We start from the raw sequence: 12,686 nt of genomic DNA on the forward strand, positions 1-12,686 counted from the left end.
TTTAGTTGTGATCCAGGCTGCTCATTACATCACAGACTCACCCGTGCTCAGAAGGTGATGCAGATCCTATAAACATGAATTGACTCTACTGACTTTTATTCCATTAGATATCAGTGCATTATTAAACTCCTGTACTTCCAAGAAGAAAAACTTATTACAGAATAACCAAATCCTAACATCTTAAAATTTCCAAAAATTCCTTTCACGCCACTTAACTAATTTTCTTCTCATAATAATGTGGCCACCTGTAGAACAGGCATTGGGATCTCACTTTACAGATGAATAAACTAGACTCTGCATCCCTTACTGATTAGCAGGAGAGGTAATGTTGATCTGGAGTTTCTGACCCTATCCCACTGCTCTCTACTATAATATATGCTTCTCAAAAAATGATTGTGAAAAATCTGTGAAATGAAATGAAATTTGAATAAAGTCAGAGGGGAGAGTTGGTAGCAGCTGCTGTGTGTACCTAAATGCTGGTTTATGATTCCAGTGGAAAATGGAGCCATAATGTTGTTTAGAAAGATTGACCAAGCATTTTGGTCGATGTACTTTATTAAAAAACCTGTTCATGCTCAGCTAAGTGCTAAGGGAGATCATCAAAGTGGATTGAATTGCTATATGATTATTTTACTTCATAAAGAAGCATCTTTTCATTGATAATAACCAGGGCGCCTGTGGCTCAGTCAGTTAAGGGTCCAACTTGGACACAGGTCATGATCTTGCAGTTTGTGGGTTTAAGCCCCACATAGGGCTTTCAGAGCCTTGAGCCTGTCTTGGATTCTGTGTCTCCCTCTCTCTCTGCCCCTCCTCTGCTCACACTCTGTCTCTCTGTCTCAAAAATAAGTAAATGTTAAAAAAATTTTTAATAATAACCATATCTCTTATCCCAGGCTTAGTTTCTAACAGTGATATCATATCAAACTACTTATAGAATAAGAATTTTATTTTACATTTAATTATACCTCTTGGACCATAATGAGTTGAGTAATATACATATAGACACATATATACAGTATACGTATTATACATGTATACTGAATATGAGTATCTCCAGATCCAGTTCAAACCTTTCCACATCTCACCATCTTCTCTGTTATCACCATCACACCTGCCACCATGTGTCACTTGGATTACTGAATTTGCCCCTCCAAAATGATCTCATACTGTCTCCCCCTTCACTACAAATTTTTTTTTTCGGTTCCTTCAGTTTTCTTATACGTGTTCTTTGCATTTCACTGTGAATATTTTTTTTCTGTTCTTCTCTTTCTTGTTCATGCTGTAAGCATTCCTGCCTCACCATTTTCCTTGTTATTCTCTGTGCCTTGAATGCTGTTTCTCCATATCTTATCATGTCCAGCTGCTTCTTGTCTTACAAGGTATTACTCTAGTAACAGTATCACCTGCTTAGAGAAGGCTATCCTGGCAGTAGCATCTAAAACAGAATTCCTCTCAACCCCATCACCCATGTAGAACTTAGCCGAAGTCATCTTTACATACAGTCATTGTTACTTTTTGAAATGGCCTTGCTCTTCCATAATGCTATCTCCATTTGTCTGTCTTATTCCATAATGCCCATTTGATTGGTTGCAAAGGCATGGTAACTGAATTATCTGCTTCTTAAAGCTCAACAAAATTTGCCCATAATACTGTCTAACCCTGGTTCTTTCATTTAAGGCTTTGCTTTCGTTTTGTTTTTAAACAGCAGCTCCTACTTTTTTCATGGCTGTTGGGTTTTTAAACTACTTTTTATGTCAACTTGTGTCAATTACATTTTTCTGCAAACATCACTCATTTAATAGAAATGTAAACTTGTGCCACAAAAATTTTAATATTCTCTTACAGATTTTAATATTCTTCATGTATTTTGTTATAGATATTTAGTTTTAGATATTTGTTTTCTCTGAGCAGCTGCGTATATAATCATTACAAATCTGGGTTCCGGAGTCAAGCGGACATGATATCAAAACTTGATGGAGGCACTTAGTAATTGGGTGAACTTCAGCAAGTTAATTAAATTCTGTAAGACTTGGTTTCTTCATCTGTGAAATGAGTACTCCTAGAGTATTTATCATAAAAGTTTATTGCAAGGATTAATTGGTGATATAGTACATATGAAATGTTTAGTCCACAGGCTAGCCCACAGTAAATTCTGTATGACAGTTAGCTCTTGCATTGTTACTATTTTTACTAGAAGTAATATTGCTAATCATCATTATTTTATAATTAACTGTACAGTTGTTTGTTATTGTTCACACTTCAAAAAAAGAATGTTAAAGCTTTAGTAAGTATATTGATTTTCATTCTTTAATTCATTAATTTCAACTTTTGACTTTTTCTTCTTGCTTGAATTACATGTCTTTTGTTATTTAAAAAAAACTTGGATTTTAAACTTTCTTTCTGAATAAGAAAAGTTCATTTCCAAGAGTTTAGGAGGCAATGCAGGATACAGGCTAAGCTGAAAGTTTTGACATAAGACTTCCTGAATTCAGTGCTGGCATCACCTCTGATTAACTGGGCTTCACTTGTCCTCTTCATCTATGATATGCAGACAATAACAATAAGTACTTCAAGGTCTGGTTGGCAGCATTAAATTAACAAATACAAGTAAAATGCCTAAAGCCATGTTTGTAGTACGTAGTTAATCCTAACTATTATTCTTTGGTTATTATTTATATTTTTATTATCAATTACTATTTCTGTTGCATTCTGGTTAGATCATGGGGCCCACATATTTCTTTTAATATTTACTTACTATATTGAGTCATATATCATATGTAGGATCAGCTTTTATAAATACTTAATAGACAATTGAATAATTACCGTATTTTCTATAAGAGTGACATTCTATAATTGTTAAAACAGCCATACAATTTCATAATATTCACATTCTCTACAGCTTTCTCTGGTTTGATTTCTTCATTACTCCATCCTATAGCTTGCCTCACCATCTGTCGGTTGGACCTCTCCAAGCCTTCCATGGTCCCTCTCTATCATGCTACTTATGTGAGGATATGCCTCATTTACTATTTACCTAGAAATGGAGTTTGGGAGAATTAGGGAGCTATGTACATGATTTGTGTTGCCATATTGACATCCTGAGATGTTTACTTTAAGGAAGGCTGAGCCTATGGTATGTTAACAACTGTGCTTTATAGGTGAAGCTTCTCTTTCTGATTTGTGTGTGGGGGGTAGACACACATAGGACAGATATGGGAGAAATTCCTAATTCCTAGGAAGTACATATCATTTGTAAGGTTTTTGCATTAGACTAAATGATTCCTAAGCATTTTCTCATTTATCTTATCATCATCCCCATTTTACAGATACTAAAGTTGAGGCTTAATGAAAATAAATAACTTGACCAAGAGTAAAATGTTATAAGTATCAGATGGGAATTAAAACCCAGGTCTGTCTGATACCAACCTCGTGCCCCTTACTTCTGTAGATGTTGAGGATAATGAGAAACGAAGATAAGAATGCACCTGTAAAGTTGTTGTCCCCTGTCCTTAAGTCAAAAGCAGACAAAGCTCTTGAGCAAAACTCTGCAGAGAATGAATCTAACTATATAGATAATCTAGTCTAGCTATGCAGTAGTAGTGATCCTGTGATCATCCCTAAGAGAGATTACAACCAGCAGTGCTCAAATGAAGCACAGCAAGGCCACTGGAGTGGGAAAGAGGGGATTGGCAATTGGAAGAACAACACCTGAACTTCATACAGCCCATGCCCTTGCTTGGGGTCTGCTCCCTTACTCTTGGAATGTGACTTGTTCTTGGATGCATCTCCTGCTTGGCCCAGCCCAGTGTGTGACGCAGAAGAGATCCTCAGAAAAGTTACTCACTCATTCGGCATTTATATACTGAATGGCAACCCTGTGTCAGAGACTGGTTTACATGGTGGAAATACTGCAGTAAGCAAAACAAATTATTTCTTAGATCTTATATTCCTGTGTAGGGAGCCAGTGGGGGAAAAAAAAGTAAATACATATAAATAATGTCAAATAATAAGTTCTATGAAGACAATAAGTTGCAGTGAAGAGATGGAATATTATGGAGCCATGTCATTAGGTAGGGTGGACATGGTGGACCTCTGAGGAGGGGACATTTGAATACTAGCCTGGATAAAGTAAGGAAATGGACTCTGGGTAGTTGAAGAAGACATTAGGGAAAGAAGGCAGAAGGAAAAGGTCTTGAGGCTGCAGAGTACTTGGAATAAATAATTAGTAAATGCACGAATGACTGATTGGGAGGGTAGAAGAGGGTATAAAGGAACTATCTGTTGAATTGGGAGGTATGGGGATGAATGAACTGGCCAACAACTCTCCACCACTCCTGGACACTCCATCTTTTCAGGGCTCTGGAGGGTAGGTTGGGCATAAATGTGGCACTGCTTTATGGAGAGGGCAGTTCTCAGGGCAACCCCATCATCCACTGGAGAGGAGATGGAGCGAGTGCTACAGTATGGGTCTAATCACAAGGAGAGGAACAGATGGGATGAGGAAAGACAGAAAGGATATGGGTAAACTGGTCCTCTTCAAATGTAAACATTTCAGTGATGCATTTGCAATCCACATTTTGAATTCCAAGGAGAATGAACAAAAGAATCATCAATTAAGTTTTGAATAGTTATACAATGCTGCTAAATGTCACTTTACTTCATAAAGCGATATGTCCAAAGTATAAAGCTAAATGGATATAGCTTTGACTTTCTTTAACTCTGGAATGACTTTTTTAGGCATTTAACACAGAGGGTCAGGAAGAGTATTAGGAGAAAACAGATAATTACATGCCATTCAAACTGTTTACAAACACGAATGTTACAGAGCTAGCATAACCGTAATTACGCTGAGCGAAGCTGTGATATGCTGGTTTGCAATAGTTGCATTATTAAAGGTTTTTTTAAGGCAAAGAAGTGTAGTTTCTAAAAGAAGCTTGTGTCTTGAATTTGTAATGAATATCTGCTCATCATATTGCATCCTGGTAATAAATTATTGTAACTAGTTCTTCCTTTTAATATAATGATGACAATATAATTGTTTTAGATTAGAATTTGAACACTAGGTTTGGTTAAGGTTTCATCAGTTAATTTATCATTTTTTTGGCAAATATTTATGAATTATGTTTAAAGAGAACTTCTATAGTACTAATAGCACATCTCCTGTGCTTATTTTTCTATTTGTATACTTAGTACCATGAGCCTTACCTTATTTTTTGATCATCACAGAATTTTTTAGCTGGAGTTGGTTTATAGTATTTACTTACCTCTCCACCAGTCTTTCTTTTTACAAATAAACAGAACTCAAGGGAGAGCAAGGACTTTTTCAGGGTAATAGAGCAGGTGACAAAGACAGGACTAGGACTGGAAGCTTTTGGCCTCTGTTGTTCTTTTGTCCTATTAAAAAACAAAAAGAAGAGAAAAAGAAAGAGAGAAACAATCATAAGTCTTTCAGAAAAGATACTTGAAATTTTATAATGCTCCCGTAGAATATGTTCATTTTGAATTTAATTTGGTAGATTTAAATAAAGATGCCCCAAAATGCTATAAAAAGTTACTTTCAGTAGAAATGTTTATATAAAAAAGCAAAATTGTCTTTTGTGAGCCCTGAAGAAGGCTGGAAGGTAGAGGTCTTGCTTATTTTTAATTTAATTGCTTTAAAAGCTGAAGGGCTTTTAGCTAAAGGATGGGGGTTCAGATTATCCAAGTGTCCACATGGACCCAGTCATCCGGCCCAATTCATGTTATTCTCTCTGTCTGGAGTGATCTGCTTACTTCCCTTCACAAAGGTGGCTCCTCTATAGGCTCTCTACTCCCCTGATGGCAGAATCATGCATAGCTCCCATCTCCTGATTTGATTCCATTTATTTTCTTCATAATATTCATCGCACTGTGTATGCATGTGTGTGTGTGTGTGTGAGAGAGAGAGAGAGAGAGAGACTGTGTGTTTAGTTATTTATTTTCTCCCTTACTTACTAGACTGTAAACCCAAGCAAGGCATTTTGGTTCACTATTCCATAAGAGGCCCTGTGGTTTTTGTTACATATAGTAGGCACCTAGGAAATGTTATGTGAATGAGTGACTTCATGAATAAATGGCTATGTGATTAAGTTCGAAGGAGTTGTTTGTGATCAAAGTGTAGTTTAGCAATGGCTTTAGCTTTCTACTATATTTGACACAACTGTAAAAGATGTAGAATCCTTCATGACACACTGTAACTCTCTGAAATTGTGGAACAAGCCTTGAAAAAGTCTGTCAACTGGACAAAGAGTAGTTTTAGACATATTTAGTGATTTGTAGTGTTTCAAAAGATCAGAAATTCTGAAATCTTGGGAAGGAATTTTCTTTAATAACAAACACTGAATTAATACTGTTTCATATTGTTTCATGCTAAATCAACATCTTAATAAAGTTTTGTGGCAACAGAATTTAACAGATTTTATGAATGTGAAATACATATTTGTGATAAAATGCACATTATACAGCATGAGAGATGCATGAACACTTAATCTGTGCATTTGGCGGGAGCTCTAGTCCATATGGAAGCTATCAAAGCAGAGTATTAAAATGAAATTGAGAGCCTCATTTTTGACAAACTGTAATCCAGAGAGATTAGGTGATATATCTATTTCACATCCTTTTTCTGGAATGTGATGATATAAATCAATATATAACTGACTTCTCTAAATTTACACCACCAGATGCTGGAATTTAGGATAATAGAACACAGGCTTCAGGGCCATAGGGACCTGGAGGGAATCACAGCTCCCTCATGATCCAGGTCAGTTTGATGGTTACTTTATAAAATAGCAATAGTACAACCACCTAATCCATTGTCATTTAAATAAGAATTCCTATGTCAAGTTTTTAGCATAGTGTGTGAAACATAACTGGTATTCAATAAATATTAGTATCCTCTACCTTTCCTTAAATGTCACCTCTCTTGATATAATGTCCAATATAATAGGAAATCCATAGTGTTGCTGCCAAGACAATCTGTTTATTGATCAATTAAAGCTATTAAAATGTCAATTATCATGACTTAGAAAAATATAAGACAAAGTACTACAACAACTCAAGTGACAAAATGTCTTAGTGAATGCTTCTCAAATTAGAAAGAGACGTAAAGTAAGTGTGAAATAGAGGGAAAACAGGGAGGGAAAGAAAGAAAAGAAAATGGGAAATGCAGAATGAAAATTTCAAATGTTAGCATAAAATATAATTATTCTTAATTCTTAGTGTTACTAGCTACAAACAGGAGCTTATATATATATATTATATAGAGTTTATATATATATATATATATATATATTATATATATTATATATATATATATAATATATGTAAAACCTTTGAACAACACAGGTTTGAACTGCATGGGTCCACTTATATATAGTTTTCAACAAATACAGTATGGTACTTTAAATGTATCTTCTCTTCCTTATGATCTTAACGTTTTCTTTTCTCTAACTTACTTTATTATAAGAATACAGAGTAGGGGCGCCTGGGTGGCGCAGTCGGTTAAGCATCCGACTTCAGCCAGGTCACGATCTCGCGGTCCGTGAGTTCGAGCCCCGCGTCGGGCTCTGGGCTGATGGCTCAGAGCCTGGAGCCTGTTTCCGATTCTGTGTCTCCCTCTCTCTCTGCCCCTCCCCCATTCATGCTCTGTCTCTCTCTGTCCCAAAAAAAATAAATAAAAAAACGTTGAAGAATACAGAGTATAAGACATTCAACATATAAAATATGTTAATCAAATGTTTATGTTATCAGTAAGGCTTCCCATCAATACTAGGCTATTAGTAGTTAAACTTGGGGTGAGCAAAAAGTTATACATGGATTTTAGATTGAGCAGGGGATCAACATCCCTAACACCATCATTGTTCAAGGGTTATCTATCTATCTGTCTATCTGGCCATTTTCCCTAAGTGTTATCCAGTTGGTGGTGGCTGACAAGGGAAGATTTCCTCACCCACTTAGATTTGCCAAACTTTTTCGTTCACATCCATACTCAAATGGATGGATGGCTCATAGTTCAAACTTGAATAACCATATTAAATATTGATTAACCAGAAATGTCAAACTCTAGCTATTTGAAAAATGAGTGTTTTTAAAATATCAGGTGTTGTGACTGATAGAAGTTTGGTTAAGTCTATTTTCCTAGTGGTTTTATTTTAGAGAGGGTAAAAATGTTGTGCTCCAGGAACCAAGTAGTCAACAGTCTTATTTGGAAAACTCCCTGAGTATTGAATACTAGAAAAGACCATGGAAGTTGTGAGAATGCTTCTCCTCTCAAAAATCTCAAATCTCTTGAGACACAAACACATAAACATTAAATTACTTAAGTGAGAACAAAAAGATTGCTTGGAAAAGATAATCCATTGTATGACTTTTCTGAAAACTGCATCGTGGAAGCGGTCCAAGATGATGGCACAGGAAGAACTTGAACTCACCTCCTCCTACTGACCAATCAGATCTGTAGCTACATGTGGAATAATTCTCACAGGAAAAAAAAAAAAAACTGAAAACTAGCTGAACAACTCCCAATACAACAAGGGATAGAAAGGCCACCTTGAGATGAGTAGGTGAGGCAGAGGCACATGCTCACCAAAAACCCTACTCTGGGCATGGCAAACCACAGTACGGAGCTTCTACCTAAGAAGAAGGGTTTGTGTCCCAAATTGAATATCACAACTCTTGGGACCTGTACCAGAAAGAGGAAGACCAAAAAATGTCTAGCTTTAGAAACAAAGTTTACATCCAGGGGACTCAGGGGGCCCTGGGGATCTCAGATGCTTCTGAGGGGGCTCATGCTTGGACTCAATTTCCTGGGACCCAGCACAAAGGCAGAAACTTGAGAGGTGACTAGAATATATGTGAAGGAGATTTATTTGCTGTTCTTAAAGCATATGCCAGAAAGGCAGCAACCAGGTGGGACTTACTTTGGGAAAAGAGGTGCTAGTGAGCATCCTTTTTGCACTCTCCTTCTACCATGCTAGTGCTGGCAGGTGTACATGGAAACAGATTTGCTAAAGCCAAGGATGTGCCCTGCCCCCAACATCCTTTCCCTATACTGCTAAAGCCACAGTCTTGCCAGCCCCCAGTGTTCTTTCTTGGCTTCACTAAAGCCATGGGTGTGCCCTACTCCCAGCACTCTTTCCTGGCCTTGCTAAAACCCCAAGTGTGCTTCACCTGAGTGCTCTTCCCCTGCATCACAAAAGCTGTAGACATGCCCTGTCCTCAACACTCTCCTGCAGTATTGCTAAGGCTAATAGGAAAGCATAGTCCATACATGGGATGCCCCTCAATTACCTGGCTCTGGTAGCCAGAGGGGCTTGTATTCCTGGGCTGCATGGGACTAACAATTGGAAAGACAGTTCTGGGCAAGTTACCACACCAGGACAATACACAGACAGCAACAGAAACATCCCCAGTCTGCCTTTGAAAAAGGCGCGTTTCATTGTCCTGGAGTTTCAGTTTCAGGGACATGCTTCAGCTTTGCTGCACATTTAGAGGCTACAGAGGCACTCTCAGGGAATCTAGGCAGAGAGACACCATCTTTGTGTCCTCTATTATCCTTGTCACAGTTCACTGGTATCTCACAGAAAGGAGCTTATACTCGACTAAAGCCCTGTTTCCTGCAACTGTCACTCAGAGGAGAGTCCAGGAGATCTGGAGGTCATCAGATTGCAGTTCCATAGGACTTTGCATATTTGCACACTTTAAGAGCTGCTACCTACAAGGAATCACTCTCCTCTGTGCCTGGTAACTGTGTATCCACAGGAGCGGGATTGATGCCGAGGAACAGACAGCCCCTCCTCCAGACCAGCACTGCTGCATTGCCTGATTTAACTCTCAGACAATTCTTATTATATATATAATATACTCTTCCTTCCTTTTCTCCTTCTTCTCTCATCCCTCCTCTAGTCTGGTTATTCTTGTTGTTGGTTTGTTTAAGCAGACATATTTAATCTATTGTCTTTATACATGTTCTACACCTTCTTCTTTATTTTCCTTTCTCTCTCACTGGATCAAGCCATATAATTTATCTGGTCAATTTTCTTTTCTTTTCTTTTTCTCCACCTCTGTCATTTCTCTCTTTGTATGGGACAAGGCCTCTTCCATCGGCACCACCTCCACCCTATTATTTACTTGTAGCTGATGTTAACTGGGGGTTTGGGGTGTTTTTTTAATTATTATTTGTGTGTGTGTGTGTGTGTGTGTGTGTGTGTGTGTGTGTGTGTGTGTGTTTGTCTTCCTTTCCAGGGCTACTTCAACGAGCAAATCAAAGCACACCTGATGGAGGGTCCAAAACATCACTACGAGGAGAGAAAGTAACCAAAGTCACAACAACAGAGAGCAAATAACACACTCCCAAAAAACACCTCCTGAAGGGCCAGGCCCTAGACAGTGTATATTAAAGAGGACAGTGACCCCTCTTTACTAAAGTAGTGTTCACAGGTGCAGGACACATAAGAAGTTTTAAAACACATAAGGGACAGAAAACTAGCCAAAATGACAAAATCAAAGAATTCTCCTCAAAAGAAATTCCAGGAAGAATGACAGCTAAAGAATTGATCAAAACAGATATAAACAATATAACTGAACAAGATTTAGGATAATAATCATAACATTAATCACTGGGCTTGAAAAAGCATAGAAGACAGCAGAGAATCTATTGCTGCAGAGATCAAGGAACTAAAAAATAGGATGAATGAAAAAATGTTATAAATGAGGTGCAAAATAAACTAGAGGCAATGACAGTGAGAAATGAAGAGCCAGAGAGGAGAATAGGTTAAATAGAAGATAAAATTATGGAAAAAGAGGAAGCTGAGAAAAAGAGAGATAAAAAAATTCTACACCACAAGGGGAGAATTAGTTCCAGAAGAAGAGAGAGAGAAAGGGGCAGAAGGTGTACTTCAACAAACAATAGCTGAGAATTTCCCCAAACTGGGAAAAGAAACAGACATCAAAATCCAAGAGGCACAGAGAACTCCCTTCAGATGTAACTTGAATCAATTTTCTGCATGACATATCATAGTGAAAGTGGCAAAATACAAAGATAAAGAGAGAATTCTGAGAGCAGCAAACAGGGCTTAACCTACAAGGGTAGACACATAAGGGTAGTAGCAGACCAATCTACTGAAACTTGGCAGGCCATAAAGGAGTGGCAGGAAATTTTCAATGTGCTGAATAGGAAAAATATGCAGCCATGACTCCTTTATCCAGCAAGTCTGTCATTCAGAATAAAAGGAGAGATAAAGGTTTTCCCAGACAAACAAAAACTGAAGGAATTCATCACCACTAAATCAGCCCTACAAGAGATCCTAAGGGGGACTCTGTGAGTGGAATGTTACAAAAGCACAAAGGACGAGAGACATCACTACAAGCATGAAACCTAGAGATAACACAATGATTCTAAATCCCTATCTTTCAATAATAACACTGAATATAAATGGACCAAATGCTCCAATCAAAAAACAAGCCCCATCTATTTGCTGTCTACAAGAGACTCATTTTAGACCTGTGGACACCTTCAGATTGAAAGTGAGGGGATGGAGAACCATCTATCATGCTACTGGAAGTCAAAAGAAAGATGGAGTAGCCATACTTATATCAGACAAAGTAGACTTTAAACTAAAGGCTGTAACAAGAGGTGAAAAAGAACATTGTATCATAATTATAGGGTCTATCCATGAAGAAGAGCTAACAATTGTAAATATCTATGCACCGAATACAGAGGCACCCAAATATATAAAACAATTAATTACAAATGTAAGCAATCTTTTATTGGTAAGAATGTAATAATTGCAGGGGACTTTAATACTCCACTTATAGCAGTGGACGGATCATCTAGACAGAAAATTAATTAAGAAACAGTAGCCCTGAATGATACACTGGACCAGAAGGACTTGACAGATATATTCAGAACTTTTCATCCTAAAGCAGCATAATACACATTCTTCTCAAGTGCACATGGAACATTCTCAAAGATAGATCACATACTGGGACACAAAATACCCCTCAATAAACATAAAAGAATTGAGATCATACCATGCACACTTTCAGATCACAGTGCTATGAAACTTGAAATCAACCACAGGAAAAAGTTTAGAAAACCTCCAAATGTATGGAGGTTAAAGAACATCCTACTAAAGAATGAGTGGGTCAACCAGGCAATTAGAGAAGAAATTTAAAAATATAGGGAAACAAATGAAAATGAAAACATGACAGTCCAAACACTTCAGGATGCAGCAAAGGTAGTCCTAAGAGAAAAATACATTGCAATCCTGGCCTATCTCAAGAAATAAGAAAAATCCCAAATACAAAATCTAACAGCACACCTAAAGGAACTAGAAACAGAACAAGAAAGGAACCCCAAAGCCATCAGAAGAAGAGAAATAATAAAGATCAGAGCAGAAGTAATATAGAATCAAAAAAAAAAAAAAAAACAAAAACAAAAACAAAAACCAGTAGAACAGATCAATAAAACTAAGAGCTGGGTTTTTTTTTTTTTTTTGAAAAAATGAAATTGATAAACCCTTAGCCAGACTTCTCAAAAAGAAAAGAGAACTGACCCAAATAGATAAAATCATGAATGAAGATGGATTTATCACAACCAATCCCTCAGAAACATGAGCAATTATCAGACAATACTGTGAAAAATTATATGCCAACAAACTGGACAACCT

The 12,686-nt window shown here is 37.2% G+C and overlaps 1 protein-coding gene across 1 annotated transcript in view; it reads left to right on the forward strand.

The window, feature by feature from the left end:
* The window catches only part of MEI4 (meiotic double-stranded break formation protein 4), a 215,987-nt gene that overhangs the window by 183,928 nt on the left and 19,373 nt on the right, over positions 1-12,686 (forward strand). The gene's annotated exons all lie outside the window — the stretch shown is intronic.

This window comes from Puma concolor, chromosome B2, assembly GCF_028749965.1.
Source record: "Puma concolor isolate L17-30 chromosome B2, mPumCon1.1.hap2, whole genome shotgun sequence".
NCBI lineage: Eukaryota > Metazoa > Chordata > Mammalia > Carnivora > Felidae > Puma > Puma concolor.